Source organism: Schistocerca cancellata, chromosome 2, assembly GCF_023864275.1.
Source record: "Schistocerca cancellata isolate TAMUIC-IGC-003103 chromosome 2, iqSchCanc2.1, whole genome shotgun sequence".
NCBI lineage: Eukaryota > Metazoa > Arthropoda > Insecta > Orthoptera > Acrididae > Schistocerca > Schistocerca cancellata.
Genome location: NC_064627.1, coordinates 390,170,565 through 390,190,069, shown reverse-complemented (window position 1 = coordinate 390,190,069; position 19,505 = coordinate 390,170,565). Strand labels below are relative to the sequence as shown.

At 43.6% G+C, this 19,505-nt stretch overlaps 1 non-coding gene across 1 annotated transcript; it reads right to left on the bottom strand.

The window, feature by feature from the left end:
- Positions 1-9,324: 9,324 nt before the first annotated feature.
- Positions 9,325-9,395, bottom strand: Trnag-gcc (transfer RNA glycine (anticodon GCC)). Its single transcript has one exon. It is a non-coding gene; the product is annotated as a tRNA-Gly (tRNA).
- Between the last annotated feature and the right edge of the window lie 10,110 nt (positions 9,396-19,505).

The window sequence follows — 19,505 nt, the reverse complement described above, 5'->3', positions numbered from 1 at the left end:
TCGTCAGCGGTCATGTTCTAAAATACTGTCAATATAGACGCATTTCAAAATGGACGGTTCCTGAAACTAGTAGTGCAAATAAAGTAATTTAAAACACATCCTGTTGGAATCATGCCTTTTTCGGATTTATGCTGGCTGTGGGGCCCTCTCATACGAAAATAAACAATTCTTCTGGTTCAAAAGTAATTTGTTGGTCTAAGTATGAAAAACAAATCTATTTTGGAATCTGAAGAACAAATCATTATTTCGCTTCATACCCATTGGCTTTGGCCAGAGCTGCACATCCATTTGGCTTTTATAACAGGTCAAGTGGGAGTTTTGACCATTCGTCCAATAAGGCAGCAGAACTTTGATCCTCACGTAAGTCTGCAGGCTTTCGTGGTCGTTGTCACTAAAGTTTAAGCCTTCTGGGTTGTTAGGCCGCGCTATATTTCCTACTAAAATAATGTACGTTTCGACCCCTTTGCTAGGATCTTCTTCAGGATGTTCCGGTGTCCACTATTGCTAGAACACAGTGTTCTGGTAATAATGGACACCGAAACATCCTGAAGAAGATCCCAGCAGAGGGGTCGAAACGTCGATTATTTTAGAAGGAAATATGACGCGGCCTATCAACCCAGAAGATTTTAACTTTACGTTGGCCCTTGTTTGAGTAGCTTCTACCACGAACAAGTCGGTCCAATGCATCCCAGCTTATCAATTGGGTTTAGATCCGGGCTCTGGCTTGGTCACTCCAAAAGTCACAGAGCTTAATGGTACTTTTTGCTGTCCCTTTGGGCTTTTGGTCGACTTATGTACTGCCCATTATCAGAAGAAAACACATTAAATTTACTTTCATTCCTTTATAAAACAATTTTGATGTTTCTTGGCGAACTCTGTTGTGGCCTTCTTATTTTTTGAATTTTCTGAGTGGTTTACATGATTGTCGTCTGACATACAAATTACTGCTATAGGCGGTAGAGACAAGTACGTTTGGTCCATGATGCTACTCCAGATCATCCATAATTTGTCGAGCCGCTTTCTTCAGTAACAAATCAATCTGTACTCCACGTCTGTTTCTTTTCGAGGACGACCTCATCTTGACTTATTGACTACTGTTCCTTCCTGGTTTTGCTACTTACTAGTTGCTGCGATATGCCGTAGTCTCTAGTAATGGTTGGTTACGACCTGCTCTTCCTCAAAGCATGCAAAATAGCTTGTCTGAAGTCAACCGAGTGTTCTTTGTGTTTGGCACAATTCTAGTTCTCTAGCAATAAACAAACACTGTCTGAATGCCTGAGTAGCAATGGTTCAGGGATATCGTATACCACCACAGCATATTAAAAGATATTTTTGATCTCAAGGAATATATACTTACATTGTTAGTGCATGACCTTGCTTGTTTACTAGATATGTGAGCACAGCGGCATGAAGCTCTTGATTCAGTGATACAGTTATAGGCGTTGCTGTGTTGTGACTGCACGCAAACAGTACTGACAACGTACCACAGCTGTTACTTAATACTTTTGTGTGCTACTGTACGTCCTTTTTTAGGCCTTTTCCGTGACGATGACCCAATCTGTCAAAGAAGATTTGTGAATTTCATACAGCGAGTCCTGGCATGGGCACTACAACGTGATGATTTACGAGCAAAAATTTTTAAAACATGCCAAATTTACTGTTGCTATGCACAGCACAGCACAGTGTGGCTTAAGGTCTGGTGCAAGCGAGTTTACTACTTCGGCTGCTTGTATTCCTAACGCGTCATATGCTGGCCGCGGTGGTTAGCGGTTCTAGGCGCTCAGTCCGGAGCCGCGCGACTGCTACGGTCGCAGGTTCGAATCCTGCCTCGGGCATGGATGTGTGTGATGTCCTTAGGTTAGTTAGGTTTAAGTAGTTCTAAGTTCTAGGGGACTGATGACCATAGATGTTAAGTCCCATAGTGCTCAGAGCCATTAACGCGTCATGTGTTGCTCTACAGTGACAATGGCTGTTTTTTCTTTATTTATTCTTCACTATGACTACTTTATCGAGCCATCAACAATTATTCTATTTAGCCATCAAATATAACGTTATTTAGCCATTAAAAATCTTAAAGAGACTAGTATTTTGTCCGCGGCTTTGCTCTCGTGGAGCCGCGTCACATATATTTCACATATAGTACGAGGGTTGAATGAAAGGTAATGTCTCCACCTTCGTTAATTAGGTTTGGATGGGAATATTTTAAAAATAAAACACAGAAATAATCCTTAGAATGTGATATTTAATTATCAATATTCATTTTCCCACATCATCACCAGCCAGTTGGATACATTTCTGCCAACGATTAACAAGTTTTGTGAAGCCGTCACGGGAGAAATCGTCACTCAGTTTCCGCAACCACAGTTTCACAGTTCTCTCAGCGTCTTCATTAGAAGCATAATGATGTCCCCGCAGATCGTCCTTCATTATCGGGAACAGATGGAAGTCAGACGGAGCTAAATCTGGACTGTATGGAGGATGCCGTACGGTGGTGAGATTCAGTCTCTGAAGTTCTGCTGTGCTGGCGCGTGAAGTGTGTGTTTTAGCATTGTCATGCTGCAGGACAACATTTCCCTTTTCCTTTAGGACTCTTGTTAGCTGTCGTTTCAGAGATCACAGCGTTGTGATGTAACGTTCTGAATTTATTGTTGTTCCACGATCAAGGAAATCAACATGGATAATACCGTCTGCGTCCCAGAAAACTGCGGCCACGATTTTTCCATCTAAGGGCTGCGTCTTGAATTTCTTTTTCTGGAGCGAATCTTGGTCGATATTCCATAGACTGACATTTCATTCTCTGATGAATCTCCTTTGGGGTGATACCTTCTGCTGTCAAGAATTCAGTGACTTCACGTTGCTTAAATCACATTGACCGACCGTCTGCGCAGGGTTCCATACTTTACACTGTAACGACACAATCTGGAGGTGTAGAGAAGAGGCTACGGAACAAGCCAGTACCTACCGCATACCAATGCTGTTGAAAGTTACGAGACAATTAACCTGTAAAAAAACGCACCACGTACAATGAAAGCACAAAAAACTGTCTGACGATTAATCGTAATGTTTCAAAACCGGTAACGGTATCTTCTGAATAAAGGAACTGAAAATAAAATTATGGCTGGTTTCTGTCTCAACACCATCAAAGAAAAGATGGCTTCATTTATTTAGTGTCACCTAAAAGAACGCATGGCTATGCAATCAGTCACCAAAATATTTTTGGACAGGTATTTCAAAAACTATGCTAATGCTGTTTGTGGTTATTAACACATTACATTTCAAACACTCGAATGACCTGACTGTGACCAAAAATCGAAAAATTACTCCTAATTGCTTTTTAACTGGGACTGCTTGTCTCATTGCCGTGTTTTGCTATTCTATGCTTTCTCGTGTTAACATTAGTAAATATTTATTGCCTGATTTGGACGTACTAGGACACTACAACTGTTGAAACTGAAGGTAATTTATAATGACTGTGGCAAGGCGCCTTAGACCGCGTGCCTACTCCCTCGGCTTCACGGTAAGTAAATGAATGCAGATATCTGAAGCTGAGGTGAACGTAAAATAAACGTACTCCCGAAAACGCATGTTTTGAGACTTAATTAGTTGGCGAGGCATATCAGGAAGCAGTTGCCATTCATATCGGTGCGTTAACCGATGAACATTTTCGTGGATGCTATTGTTTTCACTTCATGTGCTGCTGGGAGCATTGATGTCGCCTCACGTGACGAGGCGTCCTGCAAGCATAGACTATGGGATCAAACGTATCCGGACACCCCCAAAAACATACGTTTTTCATAGTAGGAGCATTGTGCTGCCACCTACTGCCAGGTACTCCATATCATCGACCTCAGTAGTCATTAGACATCGTGAGAGAGCTGAATGGGGAGCTCCGCTGAACTCGCGGACTTCGAACGTGGTCAGGTGATTGTATGTTACATCTATCATACGTTTGTACGCGAGATTTTCAGACTCCTAACCATCCCTAGGTCCACTGTTTCCGATGTGAAAATGAAGTGGAAACTTGAAGGGACACGTACAGCACAAAAGCGTACAGGATGACTTCGTATGTTGACTGACAGAGAGCGCCTACAGTTGAAGAGGATCGCAATGTGTAATAAGCAGACACCTATCCAGACCATTACACAGCAATTCCAAACTGCATCAGGATCCACTCCAAGTACTATGACAGTTAGGCGGAAGGTGAGGAAACTTGGATTTCATGGTCGAGCGTCTGCTCATAAGCCACACATCACGCTGGTAAATGCCAAACGGCGCCTCGCTTGGTGTAAGGGGCATAAACTTTGAACGATTGAACAGTGGAAAAACGTTGTGTGTAGTGACGAATCACGATACACAATGTGGCGATCCGATGGCAGGATGTGGGTAGGGCAAATGCCCGGTGAACGTCATCTGCCAGCGTTTGTAGTGCTAACAGTAAAATTGGTAGGCGGTGGTGTTAGGTATGGTGTGGTCGTGTTTTTCATGGAGGAGCTTGCACCCCTTGTAGTTTTGTGTGGCAAATTGATGTTTTAAGCACCTTCTTGCTTCCCACTGTTGAAGAGCAATTCGAGGATGTCGATTGCATCTTTCAACACGATCGAGCACCTGTACATAATGCACGGCCTGTGGCGGAGTGGTTACACTACAATAACATCCCTGTAATGGACTGGCCTGGACAGAGTCCTGACCTGAATCCTATAGAACACCTTTGGGATGTTTTGGACCGCCGACTTCGTTCCAGGCAGCACCGACCGACATCGATACCTTTCCTCAGTGCAGCACTCCGTGGAGAATTAGGTGCCATTCCCCAAGAAACCTTCCAGCACCTGATTGAACGTATGCCTGAGAGAGTGGAAGCTGTCATTAAGGCTAAGTTTGCGCCAACACCATATTGAATTCCAGCATTACCAATGGAGGGCGCCACGAACTTGTAAGTCATTTTCAGCCAGGTGTCCTGATACTTTTGATCACATAATGTAAGTAACTACGTGAATCAGAGCCAGCCCGGCTAGCCGCGTGCTCTAACGCGCTGCTTCCCGAGCGGGAAGGCGTGCCCGTCCCCGGCACTAAGCCGCCCGAAGTATTAGTGCCGAGGTCCGGTGTGCCGGCCAGCTTGTGTTTCCATCTCTCTTCGCGAATGCGGGCTGGTTCCCCTTATTCCGCCTCAGTTACACTGTCTCCAGCAATAGAAATACTACAACTTTGGTGCCGAAACACAAAGATGAAGATTTCACCAGCTAAGTCCACATACCTCCTTCTAAAGGGACAACTAGTTCGCAATCCAACTGTCAGGATAGAGGGCTCACCAGTCCTCAGGCGACGTGAGACTCGCTATCTCGGCATCATCATTGATGAAAGGTGGTCATTCGGCAGGCACATCGAAACCGTAACTCAAAGAGCCCTACAAGTACTCAACAACCTCATCTCCATTGGACACAAACGCTTTCATCTCCCACCACATCTCATCAAACTTTATCACAATAGCATACTCACCTCTATAGTGGGTTACGGCTCGGGAATCTGGGCACACAGGCTCACGAGGGTGGTGCCCGCCATGACAGTGAGAAGAGTGCAGAGAAACATGATTATGAGAACAGTGGGGGCATACAGGACTACACCGGGAGGAGCCCTGTTAGTCATAATGGGACTCTGCCCTTAGATATCAAAATTCGGGAGTAGGCCGCTTGGTACTGGGCAAAAAAGGGGAATTTGGAGAAAACAGAGGAAATTCTAGGAAGCAGGATTGAGAACAAAGTTGAGATTAGGCTAAGAGGGGATCAGCTATGGCAACATTCGTGGGAAAGCGAAGAAACAGGGCGCAGAACCTTTGATTTCTTACCAGATGTTAGGGAAAGGATGGGAATGTCATATTTCGAACCAACCCGGGGACTAATTCACTTTCTCACTGGACATGGACCCTATTCGACATACTTATGTCGATTCTGGAAAAATGCGACAACCGCGTGTGGCTGTGGTGTTCCGGAGGGTACTCCTGACCATGTAGTCTACGAGTGCCCCCTTTTCAATGATGTGGCCTCAGTGTTACGTGACCAACTACCGCACAATGACACATATAGACTGCTTAGACAACACGACACCTTTCAGACTATTAATAAACTGGCTAACGCGGTATCACAGAAAGTCTTAAAGGACTATCTGAGAGAATTAAATTAGCACCTATTAGAGACCTACTTAAATACCGATGGAGTCTGGTACCCTATTCCCAAACCGCCTGGGCGCGGAAAGGCCGACTTCCTCAGTCTAGAATCCGCCGCGCCTCGGGATTTAGGGGGAGTGGGGTGCAATCTTACCGATCTGGACAACGCACCTGATTTGACCTTAGGATAACTTTAGTTGTAGGACTTAGTTTTTAGATACTATCCTTAGGAACCTGCAGCGATCGACATCTTGGCCTGCCCATTGTCAGGGGCACGCTCATTGGGGTTAGCTCAATGAGCAAGGCTCTATAGTAGGTTTATACTATCAGCTGACACATTTGTAACGCTGCAGGCTTTAGTGACTAGTCTATAGTTAGGTTACCTACTTAGTAATTAATTAACACACTAATTTGTACATTGCATTTTCCGTATAGCTTGTCTACTAACTACACTCCTGGAAATGGAAAAAAGGACACATTGACACCGGTGTGTCAAACCCACCATACTTGCTCCGGACACTGCGAGAGGGCTGTACAAGCAATGATCACACGCACGGCACAGCGGGCACACAGGAACCGCGGTGTTGGCCGTCGAATGGCGCTAGCTGCGCAGCAATTGTGCACCGCCGTCGTCAGTGTCAGCCAGTTTGCCGTGGCATACGGAGCTCCATCGCAGTCTTTAACACTGGTAGCATGCCGCGACAGCGTGGACGTGAACCGTATGTGCAGTTGACGGACTTTGAGCGAGGGCGTATAGTGGGCATACGGGAGGCCGGGTGGACGTACCGCCGAATTGCTCAACACGTGGGGCGTGAGGTCTCCACAGTACATCGATGTTGTCGCCAGTGGTCGGCGGAAGGTGCACGTGCCCGTCGACCTGGGACCGGACCGCAGCGACGCACGGATGCACGCCAAGACCGTAGGATCCTACGCAGTGCCGTAGGGGACCGCACCGCCACTTCCCAGCAAATTAGGGACACTGTTGCTCCTGGGGTATCGGCGAGGACCATTCGCAACCGTCTCCATGAAGCTGGGCTACGGTCCCGCACACCGTTAGGCCGTCTTCCGCTCACGCCCCAACATCGTGCAGCCCGCCTCTAGTGGTGTCGCGACAGGTGTGAATGAAGGGACGAATGGAGACGTGTCGTCTTCAGCGATGAGAGTCGCTTCTGCCTTGGTGCCAATGATGGTCGTATGCGTGTTTGGCGCCGTGCAGGTGAGCGCCACAATCAGGACTGCATACGACCGAGGCACACAGGGCCAACACCCGGCATCATGGTGTGGGGAGCGATCTCCTACACTGGCCGTACACCACTGGTGATCGTCGAGGGGACACTGAATAGTGCACGGTACATCCAAACCGTCATCGAACCCATCGTTCTACCATTCCTAGACCGGCAAGGGAACTTGCTGTTCCAACAGGACAATGCACGTCCGCATGTATCCCGTGCCACCCAACGTGCTCTAGAAGGTGTAAGTCAACTACCCTGGCCAGCAAGATCTCCGGATCTGTCCCCCATTGAGCATGTTTGGGACTGGATGAAGCGTCGTCTCACGCGGTCTGCACGTCCAGCACGAACGCTGGTCCAACTGAGGCGCCAGGTGGAAATGGCATGGCAAGCCGTTCCACAGGACTACATCCAGCATCTCTACGATCGTCTCCATGGGAGAATAGCAGCCTGCATTGCTGCGAAAGGTGGATATACACTGTACTAGTGCCGACATTGTGCATGCTCTGTTGCCTGTGTCTATGTGCCTGTGGTTCTGTCAGTGTGATCATGTGATGTATCTGACCCCAGGAATGTGTCAATAAAGTTTCCCCTTCCTGGGACAATGAATTCACGGTGTTCTTATTTCAATTTCCAGGAGTGTAGTTACTAAATATAACTTAGAATAGCTGCAACTTATATCAATGTATCAGTATTTTCGGCCCACTAATCACATGAGGCAGTGGGCTAGATTGTATAATTAATAAGCTTTCTGGAAATAAAGATTTAAAAAAAAACACTGTCTCCACGTACATATACATCATAATTACTCTACCACGCATACATTTGGCGTTACACTCGTCTGGTATGAGACGTTCCTTGGCGGGGAGGGGGGCGGGGGGGGGGGGTCCACTGAGAACTGAACTGCACAATAACCCTGGGTTCGGTGTGGGGCGCCGATAGGGCGGGTGGACTGCTGTGGCCTGTTGAGGGTTTGTGATCCACTGAGGACTAAGATGGGACGAAGCCTCTCCATAGTTTCTAGGACATGCAACGCGTCACCTAAGACTGCCCAAACCTGCTTGATACGATATAACATCGAAGTGTGCATACACCATTACTAGCGTTTTACTCAACTATACGATAAATGTCCACCTATGTTCCGCTACGTTTCTCGGCGGGGATCCTTTGTATTTCCGTCTTACCTCACTTAACTTCATATGGTTTGCTGGTTCCGCCATTGGACTCAAGAACGGTGTATGATTTATTGTGCTCGTCTTTACTTGGCTGGAATGTTGCCTGCTGTCATTCAGAGCACAAACAAGAGCACATGAACTAGACGCCAGCTCTGAAATTAATTCTGTGTTAAAAGTAACTTGTTATTTCCTAGAATCCCTGACCGTTTCCATACCTCTTCGTATTCATGATACTTTATTCTGGCCCCTCCCAACCATCCCGTTGGATCCGCGTCTGGCTCATACTTCTCCACACGTTCCCGGCGGTTTCTTGTTCTTTCCCGTAAGAGGAAATCATACCATCAATAACAAAACGCTTACTGCATCGATACCTGTTGTGCAGTTTAACGTAGCGCGAACAGCAGCAGGGAAATATTGGAGACTGTTTTCAAACAACGTGTTCCCGCCGTTGGGAAGGGCGATGCGCTCTCGGTCTCCACTTGTGACGTACCCGTGCAGGACGCTGCACGCACAGTTTATCAGGCGCAGCTGGTAGCGAGCAGTAGCGGCTAGATGGCGTTTGCTTGGCATCTGCCGCCCGAGGGAAAGCTGGCGTCACTCGCGAGGTCGTTGCTCCCAATACCTCGGCTGCTGAGTCACGGTCATTGCCACGAGCCGTTTCGTGGCAACTAAATTTAATATGTATTTTCGTAGTTGTGGGTAGACATGCGGCACCGTACTCTTGCTTACCTTTATCCCTCAAGCTGTCTCGGCTAAAAATAGATGCATCGGCCGGGAATCGAACCCGGGCCGCCCGCGTGGCAGGCGAGCATTCTACCACTGAACCACCGATGCTTATACAACGTCTTTCTACTAACCGGTTGTAATCGTAAGACTGCCCTTTGTTCCTTTTTATGTTGTTTCTTCGTTTACTTGAGATTGATCTGTCCTCTGCCTACACATCATCTGCAAATTACTAGACTAATTTGAATTCTTCTCGGGATATTAAGCAAGTAAACTGGTCGATGTGTAGCGACGTTTCTTCAAATGTCTTTCTTCGGTAAGTACAATCTTTTTACTGTCCAAGAAATAATTTTGAGTGGTTCTGGCGAAAATTAACTTAATTCAGACACTTTAATCACAATTTAAGCTCACCTGTTTCAGACTCATTATTTTATTTTACGTATCGTAGCTGTTCCTGTCAATTTCGTGGGAGCAATAAGTAAACAAATGCAGTACAACAATATCATGTCGGATTCTGCATCTGTGCAATTTGCCATATGTCTTAGGGCTCTCATAGGGAATTCATTCATCCCTTCGAGCTGTATCTTAATCTGGCGATTCTTTGCCAAAATCCTTCCTGAAATTAACTTTGTTGAACAAACGTCTACATCTTTCTTACGTCTCTCGTGTTACAACAGTGACTCGGACGACAGTCTGTCAAACATTTTTCCACGCGTGTAAGCTTCAGAGAAATGTGGTGGAACGTGGTACATAATTGTACTGTAGAGACACATTTTGGCTGAACTACAATTATGAAACCATTAAAAATATCGGAAAACTATCGTTAATTGAGATTACCATAAACCTTAAGTGAAAGGGATAGCTGTCAGACTTTTTGGAAGTACTCTGCTTGTCCAGCTTTTCCTCTTACTCACGTAACTGACCTACAACCTGTGATGCAAACGTACTGTACATTAAAAACTGATTTTTTTGACGAGCTTTGTTAACAGTCAAAAGCTAACAATTCCTGTCGACAGTACTGTAGCGCAAATTCGTAGTAATATACAGCAGACCGAAGTAGACTATAAGTTGTAAGTAAAACACTTTTGCGAACTTGTTACACAGAAAATTTGGTTTAATAAACTAGAATGAAGATGGATATATTTTAAATATTTTCAATAATACATTATTCACCATTTTACGAGAATGATTTATAGCTTGTTGATCTATTGTTTACACTATATTAAACGTAGGGTCTACATGACCCGAAATGGTTACAAATTTTGTGCAGTATTAACTAAACATCATATAAATTTATGAAATCCGATGACTTATTTCTGCAAATGCAAGGGCAATACCTGTTTAAAGAAGTTTTAAAACATTTTAAGTCATTTGGTCTGAAACAGTAATAGTTACATGTGTAACATTCGGCAGATAGGACCCGAAATCAATGTGTTTATCTAACATCAAACACTTTCTGGTTGTCTGTTATATTTTATGTTAGTAATGACTTTCGTTGTTGGAACATACACTCATCATTCAACAAATCAACAAAGGCGCTGCGTTTACAATAATGGACTTGTCATTAGCACTTGTCAGTTGTTCGAATTACCCATTATTTCTGCTCAGTTTGAATTGTGACACTGAATTCTCTATAGTTTGTGACCAGTCTGAATAGCGATTGACTGACGCCGAATTCCGAGAATTAGTAAATACCTCAACAGAACCGCATCATTTTCCGAGTTCGAAGGTCATGTCAGTAATGCATCTAAAAGCGGGTGTTCTGATACAGTGACGACAGTCCACAGCATGTTGAGAATAGTGTACAGACTTCTGTTTCTGAAAGTGGAATCACAGAATGGCAGTTGAAACCACCAGCACAACACGACCGCCTTCTGTGAAATATCACGTGTCTAAAGGTTTGATAAGAAATCCACGAGAGAGGAAAGACAACGTACTGATAAACTTGCCGCAGTTCGTAGTATCTGGGAGAAGTGGTTAGAAGAGCTTCCTAGCCATGTAATCCACGAGAAAAAGTGACCGTCGAGGGGCAGTTAGTAGCTTAAGAGGCTGTTGTCCACTCAAGCAGTACATCACAAGTAATTTGGCAAAATATGGGATCATAATATGGACTCTATATTACGACAAATGTTCATATGCACTGAAAGTCCAAATTTACAAAGGAATGGAGAGCGGAGCGACATTAGAAAAAAAAATAAGGGACGGGTGTAGCTGCTGATCTCACCTCTGATTTGCATAGTCAGAATGTAGCAAAAAATGGCTCTGAGCACTACGAGACTTAACATCTGAGGTCATCAGTCCCCTAGACTTAGAACTACTTAAACCTAACTAACCTAAGGACATCACATACATCCGTGCCCGAAGCAGGATTCGAACCTGCGACCGTAGCAGCAGCGCAGTTCCGGACTGAAACGCCTAAAGCCGCCTTTTTTTCTTTTTAAAAAAAAAAAATCTCATTTTGTTTGCTGCATGCGCTCGGGGTGGACGTCGTAAGACACCAGTTTAAGTTCGTCGTTGATCTGTTAACTCAGTTTTTTTATTACAGAGGGCAGATAACCCTCTGACCGAACACGCTGTGCTACTATGCCTCCGAACCGCTCGGCCACAACGGCCGGTTCAGAATGTAGCATGTGACAACTTTTTTTTACGTCATACGGTTTGGGACACCTGAAAAAAAAGCTGAGAGTGTTGGGAATCATACAAAAATTGAGTGATAAATACCAGGTAAATTAAAAAAGACGGAGCTGATCCCCCATGGTATAAAAAACAGGTCAGAACACTACTGTAAAAACAACGAAAGAAGTGTACCAATTTTAAACGAACGCAAAAGCCCCACGATCGGCAATCTTATACAGAAGAAACTTTGCCTTGAAACCTGGTAGAAAATCCAAAGAGGTTCTGGTCGTATGTAAAATATGCTGGCGGCTAGACGCAGTCGATGCCTCCTCTGCGCGATAGCAATAGAAATACTATTGATGACAGTGGTGCTAAAGCAGTGTTGCTAAACACAGCCTTCCGAAATTCGTTCACCAGAGAAGAAGATGTAAATATTTCAGCGTTCAAATCAAGAACAGCTGCCAACATGAGTAGCTTCGAAGTAGATATCCTCGGAGTAGTGAAGCAACTTAAATCACTTGATACAAGCAAGTCCTCCAGTCCAGAATGTATAAGAATTGGGTTATTTTCAGAGTACGCTGATGCAATAGCTCCATATTTAACAGTCATATTATACAATAACCAAAACGGCCTTGCTGTGCTGGTACTGCGAACGGCTGAAAGCAAGGGGAAACTACGGCCGTAATTTTTCCCGAGGGCATGCAGCTTTACTGTATGATTAAACGATGATGGCGTCCTCTTGGGTAAAATATTCCGGAGGTAAAATAGTCCCCCATTCGGATCTCCGGGCGGGGACTACTCAAGAGGATGTCATTATCAGGAGAAAGAAAACTGGCGTTCTACGGATCGGAGCGTGGAATGTCAGATCCCTTAATCGGGCAGGTAGGTTAGAAAATTTAAAAAGGGAAATGGATAGGTTAAAGTTAGATATAGTGGGAATTAGTGAAGTTCGGTGGCAGGAGGAACAAGACTTCTGGTCAGGTGACTACAGGGTTATAAACACAAAGTCAAATAGGGGTAATGCAGGAGTAGGTTTAATAATGAATAGGAAAATAGGAATGCGGGTAAGCTACTACAAACAGCATAGTGAACGCATTATTGGGGCCAAGATAGATACGAAGCCCACACCTACTACAGTAGTACAAGTTTATATGCCAACTAGCTCTGCAGATGACGAAGAAATTGAAGAAATGTATGATGAAATAAAAGAAATTATTCAGATAGTGAATGGAGACGAAAATTTAATAGTCATGGGTGACTGGAATTCGAGTGTAGGAAAAGGGAGAGAAGGAAACGTAGTAGGTGAATATGGATTGGAGCTAAGAAATGAAAGAGGAAGCCGCCTGGTAGAATTTTGCACAGAGCACAACTTAATCATAGCTAACACTTGGTTTAAGAATCATGATAGAAGGTTGTATACATGGAAGAACCCTGGAGATACTAAAAGGTATCAGATAGATTATATAATGGTAAGACAGAGATTTAGGAACCAGGTTTTAAATTGTAAGACATTTCCAGGGGCAGATGTGGACTCTGACCACAATCTATTCGTTATGACCTGTAGATTAAAACTGAAGAAACTGCAAAAAGGTGGGAATTTAAGGAGATGGGACCTGGATAAACTGAAAGAACCAGAGGTTGTAGAGAGTTTCAGGGAGAGCATAAAGGAACAATTGACAGGAATGGGGGAAAGAAATACAGTAGAAGAAGAATGGGTAGCTTTGAGGGATGAAGTAGTGAAGGCAGCAGAGGATCAAGTAGGTAAAAAGACAAGGGCTAGTAGAAATCCTTGGGTAACAGAAGAAATATTGAATTTAATTGATGAAAGGAGAAAATATAAAAATGCAGTAAATGAAACAGGCAAAAAGGAATACAAACGTCTCAAAAATGAGATGGACAGGAAGTGCAGAATGGCTAAGCAGGGATGGCTAGAGGACAAATGTAAGGATGTAGAGGCTTATCTCACTAGGGGTAAGATAGATACTGCCAACAGGAAAATTAAAGAGACCTTTGGAGATAAGAGAACCACTTGTATGAACATCAAGAGCTCAGATGGAAACCCAGTTCTAAGCAAAGAAGGAAAAGCAGAAAGGTGGAAGCAGTATATAGAGGGTCTATACAAGGGCGATATACTTGAGGACAATATTATGGAAATGGAAGAGGATGTAGATGAAGATGAAATGGGAGATACGATACTGCGTGAAGAGTTTGACAGAGCACTGAAAGACCTGAGTCGAAACAAGGCCCCGGAGTTGACAACATTCCAGTAGAACTACTGACGGCCTTGGGAGAGCCAGTCCTGACAAAACTCTACCATCTGGTGAGCAAGATGTATGAAACAGGCGAAATACCCTCAGACTTCAAGAAGAATATAATCATTCCAATCCCAAAGAAAGCAGGTGTTGACAGATGTGAAAATTACCGAACAATCAGTTTAATAAGCCACAGCTGCAAAATACTAACACGAATTCTTTACAGACGAATGGAAAAACTAGTAGAAGCCGACCTCGGGGAAGATCAGTTTGGATTCCGTAGAAATACTGGAACACGTGAGGCAATACTGACCTTACGACTTATCTTAGAAGAAAGATTAAGGGAAGGCAAACCTACGTTTCTAGCATTTGTAGACTTAGAGAAAGCTTTTGACAATGCTGACTGGAATACTCTCTTTCAAATTCTAAAGGTGGCAGGGGTAAAATACAGGGAGCGAAAGGCTATTTACAATTTGTACAGAAACCAGATGGCAGTTATAAGAGTCGAGGGGCATGAGAGGGAAGCAGCGGTTGGGAAGGAGTGAGACAGGGTTGCAACCTCTACCCAATGTTATTCAATCTGTATATTGAGCAAGCAGTAAAGGAAACAAAAGAAAAATTTGGAGTAGGTATTAAAATCCATGGAGAAGAAATAAAAACTTTGAGGTTCGCCGATGACATTGTAATTCTGTCAGAGACAGCAAAGGACTTGGAAGAGTAGTTGAACGGAATGGATGGTGTCTTGAAAGGAGGATATAAGATGAACATCAACAAAAGCAAAACGAGGATAATGGAATGTAGTCGAATTAAGTCGGGTGATGCTGAGGGTATTAGATTAGGAAATGAGACACTTAAAGTAGTAAAGGAGTTTTGCTATTTGGGGAGCAAAATAACTGATGATGGTCAAAGTAGAGAGGACATAAAATGTAGACTGGCAATGGCAAGGAAAGCGTTTCTGAAGAAGAGAAATTTGTTAACATCGAGTATAGATTTAAGTGTCAGGAAGTCATTTCTGAAAGTATTTGTATGGAGTGTAGCCATGTATGGAAGTGAAACATGGACGGTAAATAGTTTGGACAAGAAGAGAATATAAGCTTTTGAAATGTGGTGCTACAGAAGAATGCTGAAGATTAGATGGGTAGATCACATAACTAATGAGGAAGTATTGAATAGGATTGGGGAGAAGAGAAGTTTGTGGTACAACTTGACCAGAAGAAGGGATCGGTTGGTAGGACATGTTCTGAGGCATCAAGGGATCACCAATTTAGTATTGGAAGGCAGTGTGGAGGGTAAAAATCGTATGGGGAGGCCAAGAGATGAATACACTAAGCAGATTCAGAAGGATGTAGGTTGCAGTAGGTACTGGGAGATGAAGAAGCTTGCACAGGATAGAGTAGCATGGAGAGCTGCATCAAACCAGTCTCAGGACTGAAGACAACAACAACAACATTATACAACCGCTCGCTTGTCGAAACATCCGTACCCAAAGACTGGAAAGTTGCATAGGTCAAATCAATATTCAAGAAAGAGAACAGGAGTAATCCAATAAATTACAGACTCACATAATTAACGTCGATATGCAGCAGGATTTTGGAACATGTATTGTGTTCCAATATCATCAGTTACCTCGAAGAGAACGGTCTATTGTGACTCACAGTCTACCCGGATTTAGAAAACTATGGATTTCAAATTGAGTGTACCTCCCTATTGGCCAGTAACAAAAGTGTATGCTTAAGGAATATCATCACAGTTATGCGACTGGACTCGTGATTTGCTGTCAGAAAGGTCACAGTTCGTAGTTGCTGAAGGAAAGTCATCGAATAAAACAGAGCTGATGTTTGATGTTCCCGAAAGCCTTCTGCTGTTCCTCATCTATTTAAACGAGTTAAGAGTCAATCTGAACAGCCATCTTACGTTTTTTGCAGATGATGATGTCATTTATCGTCTAGTAAAGTCATCAGAAGGTCAAAACCAATTGCAAAACGATTTAGATAAGAGATCTGCGTGAGGCGAAAATTGTCAGTTGACCCTACATAATGAGAAGTGTGAGGTCATCCACGTGAGTGCTAAAAGGAATCCGTTAAATTTCGGTTGCACAATCAATCAATCAAATCTAAAGGCTGTCAGTTATACTAAATAATTAGGCATTACGTTTAAGAACAATTGCAAAGAAAACGTTGTGGGGAAGGTGAACCAAAGACTTCGTTTTATTAGCAGAACACTTAGAAGATGCAACAAATCTGCTGAAGACACTGCCTACACTACACTTGTCCGTCCTCTTTTGGAGTACTCCTGCGCAGTAAGGGTTCCTTACCAGATACGATCAGCGGAGTACACCGAGAAAGTTCAAAGGAGAGCAGCACATTTTGTATTCTCGAGAACTAGGGAGAGAGTGCCACGGACAGGATACAGGATTTGGGGGTGGACATCATTAAAGCAAAAGCGGTTTTCGTTGCGACGAGATCCTCTCAAGAAATTTCAGTCACCAACATTCTCTTCCGAATGCAAAATACGATGTTGATAGCGACCTGCATAGGGAGTAATGATCGCCATAATAAAATGAGGAAAATCAGAGCTCGCACGGAAAGATATAGTCGTTCGTTTTTTTCCGCGCGCTATTCAACAGTGGCCGGCTCGGTGGCCGTGCGGTTCTAGGCGCTGCAGTCCCGAACCGCGGGGCTGCTACTGTCGCAGGTTCGAATCCTGCCTTGGGCATGGATTTGTGTGATGTCCTTAGGTTAGTTAGGTTTAAGTAGTTGTAAGTTCTAGGGGACTGACGACCTAAAATGTTAAGTCCCATAGTGCTCAGAGCCATTTTTTGTTTTTTATTGACGTTGCTTGCAGGACAGAACTTAAAGAGTGTATGTTTTGTAGGGTTTCTGGTTGCTGCTGGTTTGGGCACATGTGCCATTCCTTCGGGGTCTTAAATGCTCCTGATCATTCTCAGAGAATTCTGTGTCCTTGGAAAACGCTTCCTTGATGCAATGTGCTCTGATAGCAAAGTCTTTCCAAGTTCCTCCAAAAATTGCACCTACTCAACTTTATTGCATTGCAATTAGGGACAATAGACGTCCACAACACATATGCATTATAAGCTGCAACATCAGGAATACTGTACAAAACTGTCATCGCCCATTTATTGGTTTTTCGTATGGCTGTATAAATACCTGTTAGCTGATTGACCCTGTTTATAGCCCCTTTGGTTGAATTATAATCTAAAATCATTTCTGTCTTCTTATCAGCCCTATCAGCCTGCTCGTAAGTACAACATTCTAATTTCTCTTAGAAATATAAATGACCACCGTAGGGTCATTTGTGAAGTGAAATGAAGAACTATGAAACTGCTTGTTGGTCACATATTGTGGAAGCTCTGGCTCAGTTTTCATCTACACATAATCTACACGGCTACTCTGCAAATCACACAAAGTGCCTGGCAGACGGTTCACTGAAACTCATTCATGCTAATTCCCTGACATTCCACTCTTGAATCAAATGGTTCAAATGGCTCTGAGCACTATGGGACTACGGTCGCAGGTTCGAATCCGAATGGATGTGTGTGACGTCCTTAGGTTAGTTAGGTTTAAGTAGTTCTAAGTTCTAGGGGACTGATGACCTCAGCAGTTAAGTCCCATAGTGCTCAGAGCCATTTGAACCAATTTGAACTCCTGGTGTGCGTGTTACTTTTTCTGCATTTGTTCTGTGCCCAATAAATGTCATAGCTTGCCCATGTTAAACATCCGCCAAACAACCATTTCAGTCTTCACTGTTGCACACTTCTGAAACAGACTTCTTATCTCCGCACTTTTGCGTTGCCACACCGGCTAATACACACAACCAACGACACGTCCCCTCACGACTTCGAACTGCTACTTTTCTCTCTCGCTCGCACGCCCAGCGATAATACATTTACAATTTATTACACTCTTTGACAATATCTTTTTCCTGACTAGGCCAGCGTCTATACTTACAAAATGTTAACATTCCATGAGTATCCTCTTTCTTAAATAACAAATACCATTTGTAATTTGACAACATATTTACAAGTATAGTATTCAGCACAACCAATAAAATAAACTTCGTAAAACACGTAGAAAATGTATGATCGTCCACAGAGTTGTGGTATTGTAACACTACTAAGGGTCCTCTCAAATTGTTTGCAGATGACGCCATCGTTTACCATCTAATACAGCCATCACAAGATCGGAACGAATAGTAAAATGATTTTTGACAAGATATCCACATGGGACGAAAAGTGGCAGTTGACTCAAACAATAAAAAGTGTGAGGCACATCACATGAGTACTAAAAAAATTCCGTTAAATGTAGGGTACACGATAAATTAAACAAATTTAAAGGTTGTCGATTCACCTAAATACCTAGGCACTACATCCACGAACAACTTAAATCGTAACCATCACACAGAAAATGCTGTGGAGAAGGCGTAGCAAAGACTGCGTTTTATTGACAGAACCCTTAGTAAACTTTTAAAGAGACTGCCTACAGTAAGGTTGTGCGTCCTATGCTGGAGTATTGCTATGCGGTAAGGGATCTTTATCTTACGGAGGACTTCGAAGAAGTTCAAAGAAGGACATCTCGTTTTGTTTTATGGCGAAATAGGAGAGAGAATTCCACGAGTACGATACGCGAGATAAGCTGACAATACTTAAAAGAAAGCCTTTTTCGTTGTGGTGATACCTTTCTCCTTCGAATCCAGAATATTTTGTTACCTCGCGCCTACATAGAGGAGGAAAAACGTCCATCGCGATAAAATAAGAGAAATCAGAGGTCACACGGAAATATTTATGCGTTCATTTTCCCCATGTGTATTCGTGAGCAGAACGGTGGGGAAATAGTTTGGAAGTGGTTCGATGCACCATGTGCCATCTGAAAGCATAATGCCGCACAAAGCATCTTTATTCCTACTGTGAAGCGTAAAATGCGGACGTCCCAGTTTGGTATATGATTACTTCACAAAACCAGTCGTGTTCGTACACCAAGGTACAGCCGTGCACTAGGTGCTGTTACTTGTTGTGTTTTGTGGTCTCGGCAACAGGAAAGAGAAAAATCTTTCATGGAAAGGTGCTGAGACGTACTTCTGATGTTAGTAAATGAAACGACGAGCAGAAGAAGAGAAGAAGAAGTGCCGCAGAAGAAATGAGACGGGATGTTTTTTGCGAAATTGTGAAAAATCGCGAGACATGAGTTTGTGTAAAAGGATTAGGGGACACCAGACGCTTGCGAGTGCAATTTACATATTTCCTCCAGAGAGCAACAAAAATCAGGAAATTGCTTAATTTAAGTGTTCTGGAGACCCCTCGGAAACTTTACAGCATTTGTCGCACAAAGTGTACATG